General features: G+C 39.3%; 1 long non-coding RNA gene across 1 annotated transcript in view; it reads left to right on the forward strand.

The window, feature by feature from the left end:
* The first annotated feature begins 3,291 nt into the window (after positions 1–3,291).
* LOC138151563 (uncharacterized) overlaps positions 3,292–21,998 on the forward strand; it is a 99,149-nt gene continuing 80,442 nt past the window's right edge. Inside the window, exon 1 of the long non-coding RNA XR_011165861.1 lies at positions 3,292–3,503. This is a non-coding gene — a long non-coding RNA (uncharacterized lncRNA). The remainder of the gene's footprint in view (positions 3,504–21,998) is intronic.

Genomic DNA, 21,998 nt, shown 5'->3' on the forward strand with positions numbered 1-21,998 from the left:
CACCTTCCCAATCACAGCTGTGGTCCCTTGGGCCTGAACCCAAGTTCTGTAATTGACAAGGTATTGCAAAAGCCAGAAGTTTTAATGAAAATATCAGTCTTCATTTTTGTATTTGTTAAATGGGATTAATAACATAGGCCACCCACTTGCTGCATCAGGGTAAAACCAACACAACAAGCCCACCAAACATTCATTAAGTACCTGCCTGTTATGCATGAGGGGTTATAGAGATACAATGGCATAAATAGAAAAAGAAACAAAAAGCAGATCCTTCCTTCAAGGATCTTACATTCTGCTCATGTTGGCACTGAACTGTGTTTATAATCTCTTATTAAGAAGAGTTAGAAAGACCTTCTCTTTGTTTACTCTCTTGGTTATAACTCTTCTTTACAACTTGACTAATGTTTAATGCGAAGGTATTTGTAGAACCTATATCGGATTGCAGATCGCCATGGTGGAGGGAGAGGGGAGTAGAAGGAGGGGGAGAAAATTTGGAACTCAAGGGATTATGGAATTGAATGATGTAAACTAACAGTAAATAAATAAATTTTTAAAAACATTTAAAAAAGAGTAAGAAAGAAGAAGTGGGAGAGTGGAGGAGAAAAGGGAAGATAATGGAGGAGAAGGGAGAGGAGAAGGAGAGAGAGGGTAAAAAGATGAAGAAAGAAAGAATTTTGAAGACATAAACAGTGACATGAATGTCAGCTCAAGGGTTCCAAGGGTGTGCTGGGGCCAGCTCATACTGGCTTGCAAGAGGTGATTGCTAACCTTTCAGTGAGACCCTTTCCACCTCAGAAATTGGCAAATGCTATACATTAGGGCTTGATTTATTGTTTTATTGACTACCTAGACTTTAAAAAGTAACACAAAAAAATGCAGATTAAATGCAGATAAAACATTAAAAATATGTTGTGGGTTTTGTTGTTTTGTTTTGTTTGGTGATCTAGTTGTTCAACAATTGCCAGGATGTTCCTGGATCTAATCCTTTTCTATATACTCAGGACTGTCTCAGGAGTTAGGAGCTTGCCACAGCACCTAGACCAGGATAAATGAGGATTTGATCTCATTTGACCTTGAGGTGAGTTCCTTATGAGAATGGGAAGGGAAACTTCACAAAGACTGGCATGTTCTCCCACTTCCAGATGGAATAACTAGTGCCCCTGAAGAGCAGTAGCCTACAGCATGAAAAGTGGTTCTTGCTATGAGAACTTCCTGACTGTGCCCAGCAGCAGCAAGTCCTGGGCTGGGTGAGAAGGAGGCTAGGGGGCCCCTTGGAGAAGACTGATCAATTCTCCCTCCTCTACCACTCATCAGCCCACTGCCACCTGTTACTGTAGGTTTACATTTGGCACAAATACATTTTCTTTTCTTTTTTAGGAGGGCAATTGGGGTTAAGTGACTTGCCCGAGGTCACGTGGCTAGTTTGTGTGTGTGTGTGTGTGTGTGTGTTAAGTGTCTGAGATTAGATTTGAACTCAGGTCCTCCTGATTCCAGGGCTGGTGTTCTATTCACTGTGCCACCTAGCCACCGCCTACAAATACATTTTCAAGTGAGATAAAGAATAGGGGAGCAACTCACAACTGTAAAGCACAATATGTGAAATATTGGGATTATTTCTCTATCATTTCACAGCTTAAATGTACACAATCATAGATTGTTCAGGAAGCTCCTGTAAACTTAGTGCAACTCTTCTGTGATCCACATATGCATTAGCCAGTGGTGTTATATAATTGGCTCTCCTAGGGGCCAAACTAGCCATGTGACCTTGGGCAAGTCACTTCACCCCAATTGCCCTCCAAAAAAAAGAAAAAAAATTGGCTCTCCTATACTTATGTGCATGTGCATACACATACACATATGACATATATATATATATATATATACACATTAGCCTCACTACTAGGTGTAAGGGTTATAGGATTTAAAGATCTTCCATGCCCCATTGGACTTGCTGACATAGCAGGAAGGGGTGGAGCAAGACGAAGCGGAAGCCAAGCTAGAGTTCCTGCGGTGGCTAGCAGTGGCGGCGACGGCGACGGCGGCAGCAGCAGCAGAGGCAGTGGCAGCGGCAGCACGAAGCCCTTTTTGAGTCAGCCAGAATTTCTGCTAAGGACTCCTGCTGAGGGCTGCTAGGGGCCAGAGCTGCTGGGAGCATGCTTCCTGGACGCTGGGTGGTTGCTGTGAGTGGGGAGAGGAGGACCTTTGCCTGAGGTAGCCTGTTCTGTTTTAAAGGCTTGAGAATGTAGGTGCTTTCTACTTTATCTACCTGTGCCAATTTCATAACTACTCTGATGGCTTTCACTTTCTGGTTTTGGGACTCAGTCTTTTGGTATTTTAATAAATTTTCTAGCTTATTCCCCCATATAGCAAGACTGATATACCGTGTTTCCCTGATAATAAGACACTGTCTTATTTTTTTTGGACAGAAAAACACCAGAGGGCTTATTTTCAGGGGAGGGCTTATTTTAATGAACATTGACAGCAATTTTAATAAACAGGTAAATGTGAACAAAAAATTGTACCTTTATTCAATAAGCAAATCACTGGGGAAGAACAGGATGATGTGCTCACTGCTGCAGCTCTGATTGGATGCAGCTCGGAGCACGGCATGCGTTTCATGGGGGGGGGGGACTGTGCACACAGAGGGTACTGTAATGTAGCATGTAGCGCAGGGGATCACCTTCACTACAGTAGCAATCTCAATAGGGCTTATTTTTGGGGGAGGGCTTATTTTAGAGGAATCTTACACAGTAAGGGGAGGGCTTATTTTTGGGATAGGTCTTGTTATCGGGGAAACGCGGTATTTTGTGATGGATAATTACATCAGCATATCTGTAATTTTCATAGGCATTGCAAATATTGCATTGCTGATACACTAGGGTTCTATAAATTTGTGCCCATTCTCCTTTCATGAACTCTTCATGAATTGGTGAGTGTGAACTAGGTTTATGCATGGGTTGTTGCATTTTTATAATTTATTATTATTATTCCTACCTTTGTCTTCTATTTAGTAAATGCTCAATTACAATCACTCTGGCTTTTGCCTTCTTGTTTGGTGAATGTTTCATAATTAATGATATTAATGTGACCGATTTGTGTAAAAGGAAGGTACTCATGTTCTACAATCATGACTGATGATGTGTATTATCCCCACACTGGGCTTTCCTAAAAGTGAGCTGTAGTAGCATGCTCATTAATGTCCAGCCCCGCCTCTGGGAAAGTCCTCCCAGTTCTACCATCATTAGTTCTCAAGACCAGTAAAATTACAAGTTCAGCCTCTTGCCTATCCTTTTGTTCTCATCTGTTCATGAACTTCAATGTCTAAGGATATGTTGCTCTCTTAATTTCCTTTTAAATTTAATGTGTTGTGAACTGTTACGTTAAATGGATAAAATGACTCCGTTTTGTAATTGAATAGAGTACTAAAGTATCACCTCATCTTCTATGAACTTGTTGAAAGCATCTTTGAGACAAGTCCAGGAGCAGATAAGAAGATGAAAACGGTCGGTACTAATCTTGTTCCCAGATGGTTCTGATTTCTTCCACTAAATCTCTATATTTTAAAAGCTTCTCATACCACATAATTTTACAATTTATGAGTATTCAATATGGCAATATCTATTAAAAACTGTTACTAAATTACTATGGATCAATGTTTTGCCCTGAAGATTACGGGTAACATAAAGTAATAATGCTATGGTTACACGACTTGGTTACTTGTTTAGTTTTTAGGCCTGTTTTATATCTACAAATAGAATGTAAGGCCCAAAGCATAAGGTTTGTTTATCTATTTGTTTGTTTGTTTCTTTATTTATTTAGTATTTGTATGCAAAGAGACTTTTTTTCTCTCTTAGTGTCAATAAGAAATTTTATTGTAATTGAGTCCAAATACCCTTTTTATATCATTGGAGAAAAAAAGTCATTAGATGAAGCAGCTGTATTATGTGTTTATTGGTAAAGTCATATAACTTCATGCCATTTATATGCATCAAGTGATTAGTAAGAGTGTTTTATATAATTCTCTTATAACTGGGAAGATATACTCAGTTCTCTTTGGGAAAGTTGATCATAGGTTTAAAGCTCGGCAGAACCATAACAGATTTAAACTGTCACCTTGAGAGGTGTCATATTTAATATCAATTATTTTAACATTATGCTGGTAGTATGTTTTAAATAGAGAATAGTTTCCATGTCAAGATCAAGTGCTATAATGTTCTCATTATATTTATGTGTATTTTATATATTCAACCCCTGAATACTGAACTGAGTCAAAGGTGTTGCAGTCTAAAGGAAGTATAAATTTTAGCCTGGTTTCAAGTAGCTTCTGAAATAATTAAAGGATTAAAGTTGCTCTGGACACCCTTAAATGTTCTATCACATACTTCATACTCCTAAGTGAATATATTATTTTCTTGTGTTAGTGGAGTATTTCTTTTTTGGTGATGCAAGCTGCAAATGCTTTGTGGAAAAAAACAAAAAAACATTTGAAAGTTTCACTTATTAGAAGATATGAACATAATGCCTTTTGTTTAAAAAAAAAGTTGGGATCAGGCTTATGCCTGAGAGGAAATTGGTAACATGCGTTGCTAGTAATTTATATACTAGTGTGAAAAACCTTAGCCAAAAAGAATGGACTATGTCAGCTTCTATTATTTTTCCAATTTTACAGAGAAGCTAAAGTTTGTAATCTTCCTTGACTTCATTGTTCTATCATTGATTTTATTACATCCAAGATTTCTGTTTCATGTTAGATCTCATTTGCATTTGCATTGTACTGGACTTTTGGGGATCATATAGAAAACATATTTTCTATATGTTCCATTTAGGGGGTTTTCTTCTTTAATTTCTTTGTTGCTTACACCACTATTGTAAAATTTTTAATTAGCATTGAATTGTTCATTTTGTTCTTTGTGCTGCTTTGATTCTCTGTGTTGCCTTTACCATTTCACATGGTAAAAATGGATTTACTCATGATTCATTATTTGTGATGGGTTTTTATGTAAGTAGCATTCAATGGGACAGAGTTTGGGTTAGGGATAGTAATCAGAGAAGCTAGTGACTTTGTTGCTTTTGAAACTTAAAAAAATTATGCTAAATCAATAATATTTAGAACAACAAATAGATATAATTGTAGACTGGCACCTCTTCTCTCAGAGAATAATGGAGAAGGCAGCCTTGTGATCCATTTATTGTTCCCTTCTAGTCAAGAATCAATCTTCCTTGGAGAAAGATGAACAAGATTTCATAAATACCTATCAATAACTGTGTGAGCCACCTTATAACTTATGTGGACAGATATAACCTACATGCACAACATATACCCTCCATACATTTTCTGTTAAATATTGTAAAAGGATACATTCATTCATAGTCATTGGTAAGCTTTAAAAAAAATCATTGTTTTGGTGTATTTGGTCTGCTAATTGGATTCATGCTGTCAAACTCAAAAAGGACTTTTCAAAATTCCAATCCAAGTATGCCCATATCCTCATCAAAATAACTTGAGACATTAATACAATTTTGTCATCAATGGGTTCATTAAATAAGATTCACTATTTAAAAAAAATATATATATATATATATGAAATGTTCCTAGAAACTTTGGCTACCTAGAGGCAACCAACTAAATGATCATGACAATTGTCTAGCTCTTAGAGAGAACACAGAACTCATATTGATTCAGATGACATAGGTAAAACATCCTGTAAAGCTCCATAATCCATTTCAGTCAGCACCCCCACAGTGGGAAGCAAATGGGGGCACAAAAAAGGATTTTTCAACAACACCATATTGCCTCCTTGAAGCAAATGCATAAAAAGTCAAATGTAGAGAATATTTTATCACATCTCTTAAAATGATTACTTAAGTGTTGCCACGATAGTGAGAGTAATGTTGGACTCTCCAGTATCCTGCAGCTGAAGGGAAGGCACCACTTAAATTAGATGTGGGGCAAGAAATCTCTGAGAACTTTTTGGATCCTGTTATCTAGACTATTACCTATGCCTCCAACTTCCTATCTGCTGAAAATTGGCAAGATGGTCATGTATCCCTTAATCAGAGTTATTTATAAAAAATATTGAACAGTGAAGGGTCAAGGACAGATCCTTCAGAGGTTATCAACTTTTTTTTTCTATCATGTACTTCTTTGGTAATATTGTAAAACTTTTAAACCCCTTATACGAATGTTTTTTTAAATAATAAATTTCAGAGATTATTAAAAATAAAGATGTAATTTTTTCACCTATCCAAGTTCAAAGATTTCCTGAAACTGATCAACAAGTTTCTTAGGAATCGATGGACTTCAGGTTAAGAACTTCTATTTAAGGTGGCATTAATTCATTTCTTAGGGTCAAATAATTCAACAAGTTCCAAATATACCTAATTGTACTAGGTTCATCTGGTACCACATTTCTCCATTTTATTCCCAAGCATTGGATGTTACTTGTACACAAAATTTCACTTATTTCTGCTTTAGAAACTAGTTGTCTTCCTTAGCAACTTGAAACTACCCAAGGATAGCAGTTCCTCTTGTCACTTCCTCTATTTTTTAAATGATGAAAGTGTAGTTAAGGAAAATAAAATTTAAAAAAATATATTAACTACTGTGCTTTTGGCACAGATATCATGACAGAAGATGTCTGGAAAATTAATGTGCCTCATCTCTATAATATACACTTCCATCCCAAGTTTGTGATCTATTTTTCATACTCTTCATTTAGTTACTTTTTCTGTCAGGGCGGTCAGTAGAATATCCCCACAAATATCCTAGTCTATTTTTACTTCCATTAACCCTCACCCAAATGCTCTCTATAATGTGTCTTTCTCCTGAATTCTCTCACTTGAATATCTATTCTACTAAGCTGAACTATATTTATTCTTTTTAAATATAAATGTGTTTTATTAAATTTTTAAATATAAAGGTCATCTTTAGTGACATATTTCAGTCATGAGTCCTATCCTACTATGTTTCAGTGACATGTGTGTTTAATTTTATCTCCTGTTATCAGAATTTCTAATGAACTTGGTTTATTACCCATACCTGGTGCATTTATAGAAAAACCATTGGAAAAGCAAAAATAATAATAATAATAAAGTTAAAAAAGGGGGAGGGCGGCTAGATGGCACAGTGAATAGAGAACCCACCCTGGAGTCAGGAGGACCTGAGTTCAAATATGGCCTCAGACACTTAACACAAAAATAAACTAGCCATGTGACCTTGGGCAAGTCACTTAACCCCAATTGGCCCCTCTTTAAAAAATAGCAAAAAAAAAAAAGAATAATGAATAAAGTTTAAAAAAAAGAAAGACCACTGGAGACACAGATTTTATTGTTAGCCTTCTTCACAAATATTATCTGCAATGAATGACTTCTCTCCTACCATTATTCTTCCTTTTCTACTCTCTGTGGTCTTAGGTTTGCCAGATTTACATGGATAATTTTCTCCATCTTTCTTCCTTTTTAGCTTAAAGAACTATTAAGTAGGTGTAGAAGATTCCAAGGAAATATATTTTCACCAGTCCTTGTTAGGTATATACCATTCCTTATCAAAAACAATTCTTAAACTTTAAGGAATCATCCAGAAATCCAGTCCTGTTCTCATATGGGTCTTTTTATCTGCCGATTACTCCCCAAATCACTCCCTTACCCTTACTTCCCCTACCTTAAATAAACAATAATTAAAACACCATATGGGCCCCTAAGGTATTATTTTTTAATTTGTCCAGGCCATCATACAGCATGTCCTAAGTTTTTTGAGTCTTATCATTTATCCTCACATCAGTCATCAGACATGTCAAGTCTTCATTTCACTTGTCAGATTTCCCATTATCAGGAGTTTTCCCATCAAATTCTAGAAAGACAAATAAGGAAGAAAGAAGACCTTTCTGCTATTTATGTTTGGCCAACAAACATTGCCTCAGTATCCCTCAGCAATGAGTCACCACCAACTTCCTCTAATCATTATTCTATGAACTCTCCCCCAGTGTCAACTGGGACTTAAATCTAGAACTCACTTAATTCAATATCATTGTTTTATAGTTGAAGAACCCAAGACTCAAGGAAAGCAACTTGCACAAGTCATTAAGTAGCAGAAAACAGAAACCATGTGTAATCACTCTAGAATGTCTTGCTATTATTTCCCAAGACACTACAGTAACTTTTAATAAATGAGGGAGGCAAACAGGGCTAGATTTCCATAATCACCCAGCATGTCAAATTCTTCCAAATGAAGCCATGGCCAATACCACATCTTGGGACCAAGATAATTGTCCTCTTCAACCATTGACCATGGTGGGTGACCTCAATTGCATCTCTGAAAGATAAAAGGAAAAGGGAAGGGGAGGAGGGGAGAGGAAAGGGAAGGGGAAAAGAGAGGAGGGGAGAAGGAGAGGAGAGGGAGAGGAAAAGAGAGGGGACAGAAGGGGAGGGAAGGGAAGGGGAGGGAAGGAGAAGAAACTAGAGGAAAGCCTGATCTAAGTCATCAGGTTCATTCAGTAGCTTTCAGAGAAAACTATTGGCCCTCACTAATCCAACTGCCTGTTTGACTGGATATGGAAAAATGATACCTTAGAGGGAATTCCTACAGGACTCTTACACCAACCACCCAGCCTGATAGCACAAATTCAGTTAGCAATTCTGTTCAAGGACTGGAGCACTCCCTTCATGGTCAGCAATTAGTCATCTACAGATTCAGATTTCCCCACCCTGAGCTTCTTGAGCCAGGAAAATAAGGTAGATCTAAAAAAATAGCCATCCTACCTTCTAGTTCCTAGATGCCTCTTAGGTCCCCTCAAATCTAAGTTTCTGTGACTGCAAATTGGACATTTAAATTGTACATGTTCAGAGCGGCCAGGTAGCACAGCGAGTAAGAGCACCGGCTACAGTGTCGGGATGACCTGGGGATCGAATCCAGGCTCCGACACTTAGCACCCACCCAGAAACACCTGGCCGTGTAACCTTGAGCAAGTTACTTAAACCCAATTGCTCATAAAAAAAAAAATTGTACATGTTCTATAAGACTGAAGAAAGGAAGTTTTAGGGGAGAAGGAAATGTGTTCCATTTTGGCCAAACTCTTTGAGGGATTCTCAGTGATTGGCACACCAGAATGTGTGGAAGTGAAAAGCAAAATGAAAGGAAGTCTGGTAGAAAAGACCTGGAGACCAAGATTCTAAATAACCTACTCAAAGAGGGGGAAATAACTCTCCCTTTAGCCAAAGCTAGAGTTCCATTGGACTCAGCTCCCATGAGAAAAAGGCTCTAGTAATTCTATTAACAACCGTCTTGGTATTAACAACTTGTTCAGCTTATGACCCTAGTATCCCAGTAATCAGCAAGCCAATAGCTCCTTAATAATTTCACTTGGGGAATCTACAAAGAATAGGATCTTCTTTTCCCTTAGATTCATATGTCTCCCCACTACCTTCCAGGAAAAAATCCAGAAATTCACAATATCAGATAGAGGTAGGAATCATTTCAAATAGAATGACATAGTTTCTCTAATTGGGTAGTCTCTGTGCCATACACAAGGAGGGATATAAGGTAACACTTAGAGTATTTGATGTTTCTCCTTAATGTCATATGGATCAGAACCATCCCTAGCTGTAAGATGAAGCTGCTCCTACCAGATGTCATAGGAATTCATGAGGGGAAATTAAACCATGACTAGAAAGTGATTGGAGATTTCAGTAAATGCAATGCCAAAAAAAAAAATTAATGGCATTACAAAGTCTTCATATCTACCCCGCCTTGCCTTCAGGTAAAACAGTGCTTTAAAGCCAGCAGGTTTTTTTTTTTCTTGAAAAGTCTCCGGGAGAGGAATCACCCCAATTTCCTTCCTGAGGCAGTGTGGAATTATGGGAAGAGCACTGAATGGAGTCAGGAAAACCCACCTCAAACATCTCCTAGCTGTGTGCTGTTTAGGAACCCATTGAAAAAACCTTTCTGGTTTCCTCATTTGTAAAATGAGGGAATTGGATTCAGTGACTTTCAGGTTTTCTTCCAGCTCTAAATCTCTGATCCTTCCTTGACTTATTCCCAGGCCCAGAATATTACCCTCCCCGTTTTCTAGCCTCAGTCTCTCCTGTTGCCATTCCTTTTACTCTATCCTGGACAGAGCTTGAGAACCAGTGGGTCAATCCTTTCAATATCAAAAACATCAACATGTTTCAATTGGAGGGAGGGAGGCTGAGACTCTATCTCCTTTTTTTCCTTTTGTACCAGAAAAAGTAAAAGACAAAGAGAAACTAGAGTTCAATGTGAGAAGAATGGGGGAAATGCAATTCACATGTTTCAGTGCTTCTTTCTTTTTTTTTCCACAAAAGAAGTTTTTTATTGATTGCTCAAGTGTGTGAAGAAAATCCCATTTGGAAATTCAAACATACAACATCCTTGGCACTAATATCTAGCACTAAATTATGAATTTATGATTTTATAACACATAAGAACTTCAAAATGAACAAGCTGTTTCATTGCTGACACTCTTTAAGATCATTTTTCTTTAAGATCATAAATGAACTGGAAATTCCATTTACTTCATAAAGTAGTTAGCAAATAAAAGTATAATTTGTTTTGTTTTGGCTTTTTACTTTGGTTTTGTTTTGGGGGTTTTTTGTTATGTTATAATGGAGATTCTTTTTTTAGTTGTTCTATTTATTTTTAGTTTTCAACATTTACTCCCATAAATTTTAAATTTATCCCCCTCCCTCCCCAAGAGGGCATGCAAGCTGATATAGGTTCTACATAGACATTCCTATTAAACATATTTCCACATTAGTCATATTGTGTAGAAGAATTATAAAGAATGGGAGAAACCATGAGAAAGAAAAAACAAAACAAAACAAAAAAAGGAAATAGTTTACTTCACTCTCCATTCAGACTCCATAGCTCTTTGTCTGGATGTGGACGGCATTTTCCATCATGAATACTTTGGAATTGTTTTAGGTCCTTGCATTGCTGAGAATGGCTAAGTCTATCAAAATCAGTCATCACAGACTGTGGTTGTTACTGTGTACAATGTTCTGGTTCTGCTCACTTCACTCAGCATCAGTTCATTTAAATCTTTCCAGGTTTTTCTGAAGTCTGCTTGTTCATCATTTCTTATAGAACAATCATATTCCATTTCATTTATATACCACAACTTGTTCAGTCATTCCCAAACTGATGGGCATCCCCTCAATCTCCAGTTCTTGGCCACCACAAAGAGAACTGCTATAAATATTTTTGTACATGTGGGTCCTTTCCTATTTTTAAGTTCTTTTTCAAATACAGCCCTAGAAGGAGTATTGCTGGGTCAAAGGGTATGCTTCTGTGCTTCTTTCTGAAGCAGCTCGGTAGCACAGTAGGAAAGAGAGCTGGGCCAGGAGTCAGGAAGACCCAAGTTCAAATTCAGTCTCAGATACTAACTGTCCAAGGCAAACTGCCCTGCTTGCCTCAGTTTCCTTCTCTGTAAAATGAGAAGGAAATGGTAAACTAGTCTAGTATCTTTGTCAAGAAAACCCCAAATGGGATTGCAAAGAGTCAGATGCTACTGAAACAAATGAACAACAGAAAGTACTTCTTTTTGCCTCCATCTCCACCCTATTCCAATCTTCCATAATCCTCCCTTCTCAAAATCATTTTTAGCGGAGAAGTTGGAGAGAAGGCAAGACATAGATCAATTCTTCCTATGCCAGACCTCCTGGGCTTCCTTCACTTTAACCATTACTCCTACTTGGGAGCATAAACAACATAGTCTTTCCTTGGCCAGCCTTCCCTTTCGGGCTGACCCACTGGGTTATTCTCCCATCTCCTCTTACGTCAGATATTTGAACAGCCTGTCTGCTCTCACTCCCTTGTTCCTACTTCTTTCTCCAAATCTGAACACTCATCCCCTGCCTCATGTTCAGGGCAATAGGGTGTTTCCACCCGGAGGAGTGGAATGTTTTTCCCAGGCGGTTACTCCAACGGCAAATCCATGTCTTTAGCATAGAGGAAAGGAACGATATATATGTAATCAAAAAAGTAAATAATAATACAAAGGGTCCGTTACCCAGGGTTTTCTGCATGACTACAGAAGACTGGGGAAAAAAACAATAGCTCTCAGGCTCAGTGGAGGGAAATGAGCCCACACATTAGAGAGAGGAAGACAGGACAGGGAACCAACTCATGGAACAGGGAGAAAGCCAACTCAAACAGGAGGGGGCTTTGTGCCTGCTTAGAAGGTCAGGGCCCTCCAGCTGGGCTCTAGCCAGACAAGGGCATTTCAGAGATGAAGTTCAGTCGTACATAGTTCAGCCCTGCCTCCATGGGCCTCCCTCTCTCTCCCCTGACACCTAACAACCCCCTGTTGCCAACAGATTCTCTGGCACATACGGATTCATGGCAGGGGTGATGATGGCGACAGTGTTGCCCAGAGACATTCAGGGAAGAGGGGATGAAGGTAAGGATTCTAAAGCAAAGAATGCCAAAAATAATCTTTTTTTAAAGAGTCAATTCTCTTTAAAAGAAAACTGAATTCTCCCACAGATTACTGGGGGATTGATTCGACTGTATCAATTTCAACTGGTCATGGGGATATCATAAAGACATATGCTACAAGGGACAGAATTACCCAAAGAAAAACAATTCCCTAGGAGAGTTTGGAAGCCTGGGGCCAAGTCATTCTTTATATTATTTTCCTCTTTGTGGCCTCCCACAGTGGAAGGAAAGGATGATGGGATTGGAGCTCCAAACAAGCTCTGTTCTTATCTAGAAGCTAGATCATTAAAGTCCATTCGCCAATGAGGCTTCAGGGAAATTCAACAGAATTCAGAATAATGCAAATAATACTCTCCATATCCTGGTTCAAATATCTCCCATAAAGGTGGTACAAGTATCACTGTCTCTATTTTACAAAAGAGGAAACTGAGGCTCAGATAGAGGGTTTAAGTGACTTTCCCATCTAGTAAATGGCCGAGTCAAGGCTCAAACCTAGGGCAGAAACTTTGGTGTGGCTTAGGGGCAACTGGAGGCCAAAACTGGGACTCAGTGCTTTGTCCTGCTTAGTATTCATTCTCATTTAACAAGCCTACTCTTTATCCAGAACTGTTCTAAATGCTGTGAGAGATAAAGAAGAAATACAAAATGTGGTCTTTTGTCTAAAGGAAATTATGATCTATTGAGGGAAATACACAAGTAACAGACAGATAAGAACTCTGGAAATTTCCTGAGCCTAAGATCATCTGCAAAGGAAGCAAATGAAGGAGAAATATCAATAGATTTTTTCAAGGCTTAGTTCATTTGTTACCCCTCCAGGAAGCCTTCCCTGACCTCTCAAAAGTCATCCCAATTCTGCCCCTTATTATTGGTGTTCCCACCCCAAATTACCTCCTAATCAACTGTGTTTCCAGTAGAACATAAATTCCTTGAAAGTTAGGGACTGTTGCCTGAATCTTCAGGGCTTAGAACGATCCCTTTTGCCTCGCAGTCACTTCATAAATGCTCCATGGACTAAGTACCTTCTCTTATCTCTTTCAGTCAATAAGTTCTATATCAGAAACTGCTATTTTTTCATGAAAATAACATCAAAAAGGACCACAGGACCTTCCCAAGCAACTTGTAGCTGAAACCTTCTATATATGTTGTCTTTCCTATTAGAACGTAAGCTTGCTAAAAGCAGGGCTTGTCTTTTCTATTTGTATCTTAAGTGCTCTGTACACAGTAAGTGCATAATAAGTGATTCATTCATTCAGTTAATCAATCTATTCATCAAACCATAATAGTAGGGCACTCACTTGATGCCCATCTATCTGCCAGGTGCCATGAGGATTCATTGGTTGTTGTTGTTTATGCTTCCTTCTCAAGGAGACCAATGACATCAGTAGGTTGATGGCTTGGCTTGCAAGTGAATTGGATTTAAGTGAGAGAGGGCTATGCAAAGCCATCAGCCTCACTTTCTCCTCCAGTCATCAAACTCTAGTGACAAGATACAGGACAGGACAACTGGCAATGGACCCTGATGCAGTGGGAGACCTTGGCTTTGTTAAGCTAAGGTCTTTCCCAGATCTCAGTTTTTCCAAAGCAATACCCATTAAGTAATTAAAGGCTAGTAGGAATTGAGGCAAAAGATGGCCTAGTTTGCCTTCATAAAACCGTCAATCTGGGTGGGGAGGATTGATTGAGGAAATATACATTGTCTCTACCCTCAAAATACTCTCCAGGGTGGTAAAGAAAGGCAGCATGTGTGTAAACAAGACCCAGAAGAATGACACCTACAGTTATGTCTAACTAGTGGCAGGTGTCCAGAGAGCTACACCAGTAGGTGCCCAGGGAATCTAGGAAGGATTCAAATGACCAGTCCTGGTGGGGAGAAAGAGGAAGGAAGGGGGGAAAAGATGACATTTTGGGAAGGTTCCATGGAGAAAATGAGTTGTGAGGAAAGCTTGGCGGGAGGTAGGGGATGTGGCTTGGCAAAGGAGAGGGAAAAGGACATTCCAGGCTGGGGAGAATGGTTTGGGCAAAAGGCGAGGAGGTGATGAGCAAATTATTGTATGCTATTATATGCACCACCTCTGAGACACAGCGGGAGGTCAAAGCTGGACTGAGGATGCTTTCTGGGAGCTGAGGATTATTGTTGTCAACTTTCTTCTATGAAGAAGAAATAAGTAATGAAGGGAGATGAATTTTCCAAAGCCAAGAGGCTGATTTCATCTTAATTTCTAGCTAGAGGCGGAAAGAGTGAAACAGGATCACACCTCAGAATGCTTCACTGATTGTTCCATGTGGTAAAAGTGGGTGTTGAGTGTTTTTGGCCTGGGGTTTTCTGGCCTGCCTGGCTCCCCTACCTCTCACCCCTTAACCCTAGGATAAGCATATTTCAACTGCCATTAGACTCAGAAACCACTTGGGGAGTTAGAAAGGCATCTTAGAGCAATGGTTCCAACAACTCAGCATTGAGTACTCCTGTGATATTCAGCAAGGCATTTAACCTCAGTTTCCTCATCTGTCAGTGAGGAAGTTATATCATGTGGCTTCCCAGCTCTAAATCTCTGATTCCATGATGTCAGTCTAAACACTCATCTTGGTCTCATCCCCATATCCTAGCTCCTTGGTGACTGTCCTACACCTCAGTTCCCTTGTATTTATAGTCATGTCTCATATTTCTATTCATACTTTATTATGTTTCTTGCCCCTCAACTTTCCATTATTCCTAACTGAGCATACTCATCCTGAGTGAGCTCCACCATCTACCTTCTCTCCTGTTCTAGGGCTGCTGGGCATCTCTGAAGAATTCCATGACATCACACTGATTTCATGAATTCATGACCCCTATCCTCAACTATTTCCATTGTTTCCACCCTAGTGGAAGTCTTCATTATCATCTACCTGGGCTATTGCAATATTCCCCTTACAGGTCTTTCTGTCTCTACTCTCATCCCCATCCCTTATCCAACTATCTGAATGCTTTTTCTTATATATCAATCTTATCATTTTATTCCTCTGTTAAAAGAAAAGGCAGCATGTGTGTAAACAAGACCCAGAAGAATGACACCTACAGTTATGTCTAACTAGTGGCAGGTGTCCAGAGAGCTACACCAGTAGGTGCCCAGGGAATCTAGGAAGGATTCAAATGACCAGTCCTGGTGGGGAGAAAGTCATTCTGTCATTCCCTATTGCCTCCCCAATAAAGTTCAAGTTCCTGTACTTGGTACTCAAGGCCCCCCACAAGGTGGTGAAAGTACCATGGTAACTTTATGTATTTATCTAAATTTACCTCCCTAAACACACTACACTCTAGAGAAAATAAATTACTTTGTTGTCCCCTTACCCCAAGCCCTCCCCCACAACACTACCTCCATGCTTTTCCGTACTCCATTCCCTAAATCTGGGCCACCCTCCTTCCCTCTTTGATTTTTCCTTCCTATCCATTCATTGAAGACTACCTCAAGATTGTCTCCTTTATGAAGTCTTCACACATCCCCCCAGTTTGCAACAACCTTCCCTCCAGACCTCACAGAACACTTTGCTTTGCAAATTATCCAATGCATTTATCAAAATCATAGAATCTCAGAAATGGAAAGTGGGCCTCAGGGTCCATTTAGTCCCATTCATGAACAAAAATAAGCTCAACAATAGAACATAAATGACAAGCAATCAAACAGGGTATTCTTGAAGACCACCACCAAGAGTGAAATGCACTGCATTTGTCAGTAGGTGCTTGATTCCTCCACTTTGGGCTAGCTCTCATTGTCAGAAGGCTTTTCCTTACATAAAGTCTAAATTCTCCTCTTTGTAAATTCTACCCATGGTTCCTGGTCCTATCCCTCTGGGACTAAGCAAAAAAAATGTCTAATCCTACTTTCATGTGATAAACCTTGAAATGCTTGAAATCAACTAACACATGTGCACAATCTGTTCTTCAGTCTAAATATACCCAGTTCCTTCAACTGACCTTTACAGGGGATGATCTTATGATCCTTTCCTATCTGGTTACCCTCCTATCTATGCTTTCCAGCTTGTTTCCACTAGAATATCTTTGTGAAAAACCTCCTACAGTCATTTCTGTCCATCCTTTTGGTCTAGGCATTTAACCACTCTCAATCCATCTAATTATATTATTGTGTTATCTGACTCAGTAGCTAGGTGGCACAGTGGATAGAACACTAGACTTGAAATCAAGACTTGTCTTTCAGAGTTCAAATCTGGCCTTAGACACTTCCTAGATAAATTAAGTGACCCTGGGGAGGCCACTTAACCTTGTTTATCTGTTTCTTCTTCTGTAAGATGAGAGGTCACTTAACCATGTTTGCCTCACTTTCCTAATCTGTAAAATGAGATGGAGAAGGAAATGGCAAACTACTATACTCTCTTTGCCAAGAAAACTCCAAAAGAGGTCACAAAAAATTGGACTGAACAAAATTAATTAGCTGTCTAACTCACATTTCTTCATCTTTTCAATAAGAATAGCATACAAGATGTTGGTGTTTCCCCTAGCCCCACCCCAATACCTAAGACCAAACAGAAAGCAGAGGATGACAGATTTAGAATGGGAAGGGACTTCGGAGGTCATCTAATTCAATGCCCATATTTTATTGAGTCATTTTTCAGTCATATCAAACTCTTATGGCCACATTTGGGGTTTTCTTGACAGAGATACTGCAGTGGTTTGACATTTCCCTCTCCAACTTAATTTTATAAATGAGGAACTGAGGCAAACAGAGTTAAATTACTTTTCCAGGGTCATAAAACTAGTAAGTGATTGAGTTTGGATCTGAACTCAGGTCTTCCTGACTCTAGGCCAGTCTCTATCCACTGTACCACGTAGGTGCCCTATTTGAGGAATAGAGGGTCAGAGAGGTTAAATGATTTTGCCCAAGCTAACACAAACTAGGTGACAGGTAATGGTTTTGACTTCAAATCGAGCCTATTTCCAATAGTACTTTTGCTTCAATTCAAGAGGACCCATTGTCTGGAATAAAAGGAGGGAACCAGTGTCTTCGTTTTAAAGATAGGGAAACGAAAGTTAAGAGAAAGTAATGAATTTGCCTAAGGTTAGTAGCACAGTCAAGATTCAAACTCAGGTCCTCTGACTCTAAAAATAGCATGATTTTAGACCAGGGGTTCTTAAACTGGAGGTCTAGGAACTTAAAAAATAAAATGGATAACTATTTCAATATGAGTAGTTTTCTTTTTATTCCTATGCATTTTATTTCTTGCATTTAAAACCATTATTCTAAAAGGGGTTCCATCCATAGACTTCACAAGACTGCCAAAGGTGTCCCTGACATAAAAAAGCTGAGAACTCCAGCTTTAGACCCACTCTCTGGTTCTTTCTAGTTCCTACACATGTACATCAAGGCTGATGTTCATGGATGTCTTGAATTCTGCTGCCCAAAGGGAAAGAGATCTCTGTATCTCTACCAGTATAGTGCTCCTTGGAAAGATACAGCAATTTTTTTTTTTGCATGGTCTTGAAAACATCTTTGCAAAAATAGCTAGTGCTTTTCCAGCAAATTTGATATTATCGGAAACCTGGGGCTTGTCCAGGTCTATCCCCTCCTAGAGAGTTCATTGGGAGAATAATCTTTTGCACATTTCTAGAGTCCACAAAGGGTGCAGAATGCAGGGGAAAGAGCAATGCTGTTCAGATTGTTGATTGGGTCAAATGGTCCTCTCCTCCACCCTTGACATTAACCCTGGGTGGGGAGAATAAATGGGGGAGGGGGGAGGAGAAGTCTTGAGCTTCTAAAATAAATCCATCTATAACTAAGCTATCTAGCATAATGCCTTCTGGCAAGTTAGCTGGGTTTTGAAACAAATTAAAGTAATATTGGAAGACATTTGTATGGATATTGCTGAAATCAGTGATTCTACTTCCTTTTGACTGATAAATTGTTGGAAATTTTGCATTCATCAAGCATATTCCATCCACCCTGACTAATCACTATGATTTTATACTTTTGCTACCTACCTGGCTGAAATGCATTCTTAATGAGCAAATGCAAGAAAAAAAATATCCAAATGGAGGACCACCACATTGTTCTTCAAATGATTTGGTCTTTGAGGGAATAGTGATTCTTTCCTTCTGTGCTGGGGGCATTGTGGTACATACATGGAAAGAGGGTTGTATTTAGAGTATAAGTTTTTACCACCCACATATTGTGACCTTGGGGAAACTGCTTAATCTCTCTGGGTATCAGTTTCTTTTTTTTTTTTTGGAGAAAGGAAAGTAGGGCAATTGGGGTTAAGTGACTTGCTCAAGGTCACACGGCTAGTTTTTTGTGTAAAGTGTCTGAGGCCTGATTTGAACCCAGGTCCTCCTGACTCCAGGGCCGGTGTTCTATTCAACTGTGCCACCTAACCACCCCATGAGTCTCAGTTTCTTAATCTATAAAATGAGGGGGTTGTATTTAATGACTTCTATTGTCTCTTCCAATTCTAAAACTATGATTCTATGACCTGTGGTTGAAGCAAATGACAGCCCCCATCCTCCAATCTAGTAATCATGTAACTAGGTCAGGAAAATAAGAAATTCCCCCAAAGGGTAAAGCTGAGTAGTTTGATTTACTCTTCTTCTTGTCTGTATATTACACAACAGTCTTGCTTTACAAAAGCTCATTTAACTTCAGGGGAAATTTTCAGAAAGACAATGTCTGAGAATTTCAGGTGGGGGCATTGGCAAAGAGCTCTTCTTGTATGGAAGGTCTATAAGCAAAACCCCAAACAGTGCTAAGTAGATTCATGGCTCTTTTTTTCTCCATTAAGAGCTCATATTTAATTAATAGGCTCAATATTTTCAAAGATTTTTCCTCACAACAGCCACTATCTGATGGGATAGTGTATAAGCCCATTTTCCAGATGAGGAAGCTGAAATGCCTTAGCCAGGATCACACAGCTAGTTTGTGCCAGAGGCAAACTTGAAACCCATCTCTTCTGATTCTAAGATTAGGATTTTTCCAATATAAATGGATGCCAAATTAAGTCTTAGAGACAAGACATACTCTCTTACTGTCCCTCATGTCCACAGCACAAACTCTCTCTCTCCCAGCACAAAATTATAACACTCTCTTCATTTCTATTAATCGCTCAAGGACATATTCTCCAAGAGGTTTTCTGCAGATCCTCACATTATCTCCCCAGATATCCCCATTAATCTACTTCAGTATATCATCTGTAAATATTCCTACTGATAGTAATGTGTACTGGTCTTGTCTCTCCTGCTAAACTCTTGGACTTCTCAAAGTAAGGGCCTGTATCTACTCTTTACCCCTGCTTTGCACGCTGTTTTGTATCTTGTGGGTACTTAAGAAATCTATTCTCATCCTCTTTTATTTTCTATTTCTTTTTTATCTTCTTTCTTTTTCTTTCCTCTGTACTCAGCTCACTGTACATATTGGGTAAATGGAAAGAGCTAAGGGGAATAAGGGGATCAGGTTGGGAAGTTTCAATAATGGTGGTGGAATTTTGGTGTCTTTAATCTTTAACAGTCTTATCCTGAGCAAACCTGAAACATCTAGGCTGTTTTCATTTCTTCTGCTTTGGATGATGTAAAATGTAGCCCAACCTTCAGGATTTCTAAAAGTCCTCCCTAATTTGGTTCTAGTTTCCCCTTAAAACTTTTTATCTTACCACCTTTTTTTATAAAGACAGAATTTTCTCACTCCCTACTCTCCTCAAAAACAATCAATGGTTCCCTGTGGCCTCAAGGTTAAAATATTAAGTCCATCCCCTGGGTGAAAAAGGTCCTCATATCAGGAGTCCAAACAACTGCTTTAAAAACAAACAAACTGTATATTCATGTCAAGCTATTCTAATAGTTATTTCTCAAACTCCACACTCCATCTTCTCCCTCCGTGAACTTGCATAAGCCATACTCCAGATTTAAAATGTACTTCCTCCTTAACTTTATCTCCCAGAATCCTTCTTTTTTTCAGTGTTCAGTTCAGTTGCCACCTTCTCTGCCAGTTGGTCAAGCATTTATTAAGCCCTTACTTTGTGCCAGGCACTGTGCTAAGGGATACAAAGAAAGCTAATAAACAAAAACAAACAAAAAGTCCTTGTTCTCCTGTTTTAATGGAGGAGACAACACGCAAATAATGTGCTAACAAGGTAAGTTGGAGGTAATCAAAAAGGGAAAACGCTAGTAATAGTGGCATCTGTGGCCTATTCCTTGACATGCCCTGGTGTTCATCTTGTTTCCCCCTCCAATTCCCTTATATTTACGTGTCTGTGTCCATACGCTCCCAGCAGAATGTCAGCTCCTTGAAGACTGTGATTATTTCATTGTCTTTGTATCCTTAGCGTCTTGTACATAATAGAAATTGGGTGAATTGAATTGAACTTCCTGGTGTTGTTATACTTTTATAAACCCTTTACAATGCTATGCTTTATTTGTCAAGTAGATTTTTAGCTCTTTGATGGCTGGGATCACATCTTGTACTGTGTATGCCCCCACAGTGCCTAGTTCATAACTACTTTTTGATTGGTTGGATGCAGGATTGAATATTGGGAATGGATAAAAGGACCTCTCCGTTCCCTTACAAGGATTAAGAATCTGTGATACTCTATCTTAAAGGTTTCATCTATCCTTTTTCCTCTTTTCCCACCATCACCTCTCTGACCTGCCCCCCCCTTAACCTGGCCCCAAGCCTATTTTCTGTGTATTTATTTGGAAGCAAAGGACATTTGATTCCTGATGAATCCAACATCCAACAGATGTTAAGAAAGGCAGGAGAGGGAAGTGTTGTGGTCTTCTCCAGGACAACTTGTCTCGTCTCAGATTTTCTGAAGAAGTCTCTCACGTCTGGTCATGAAGAAATTTACCTCCCAGGCTCATGCAGCCAGCCAACACACCAAGGGAACAAGGAAAAGATATCCATCTTTTCTGAGAAGAAAGACAGCGCTTGGCTTACTGGGGCTTACTGGTCTCCAAAGATAATTCATTCCATTCCTGTGCACTTTTGACTTGCTCATGGCCTAGCCTCAGGAGAGCCATGCATGACCAAGGGGCCAGAGAAGGAAGCAACAGCTTGGGTCTGGAATATCTTGGCTGGGGTCTGAGTGATGACCTCAGACCCTGCAGACCCGCCAGCTTGCACCTGAGTATACAGTTTCCAGGGGAAATGGGTTCTCCATGGAGGAGCTATAGCTCTGGCCAACAGGGTCCCTGTGACATCACCCCACCTGGTACAAATTGAGTGAAAACACACAAGTACATACACATACATACACATACTCTGATAACAGTAAAGAAACTATAAAATTTAGCCCTCCTGGTCCCCCACTTCCCCTTTCCCTAGTCAATTTCACTTTTTTGCTTACCCAACATACTCAATCAAATACACATGTGTAAAAGTGCAGGGTCAACCTAAGTTTACTCTTTAAACCATCTTCTATATCACCAAAGACAACTATTTATTGGAAACCAAGTCAGAGCCTGACTAAGAAACCACCAAACATCAAAAAGGGAGGAAAATGCCCTCTCCCTCTCCCTCTCCCTCTCTCTCTCTCTCTCTCTCTCTCTCTCTCTCTCTCTCTCTCTCTC

The sequence above is a fragment of the Petaurus breviceps genome, unplaced genomic scaffold, assembly GCF_028583685.1.
Source record: "Petaurus breviceps papuanus isolate PSGF00001 unplaced genomic scaffold, PetGlider_PUasm1.0 90903, whole genome shotgun sequence".
Taxonomy (NCBI): Eukaryota; Metazoa; Chordata; class Mammalia; order Diprotodontia; family Petauridae; genus Petaurus; species Petaurus breviceps.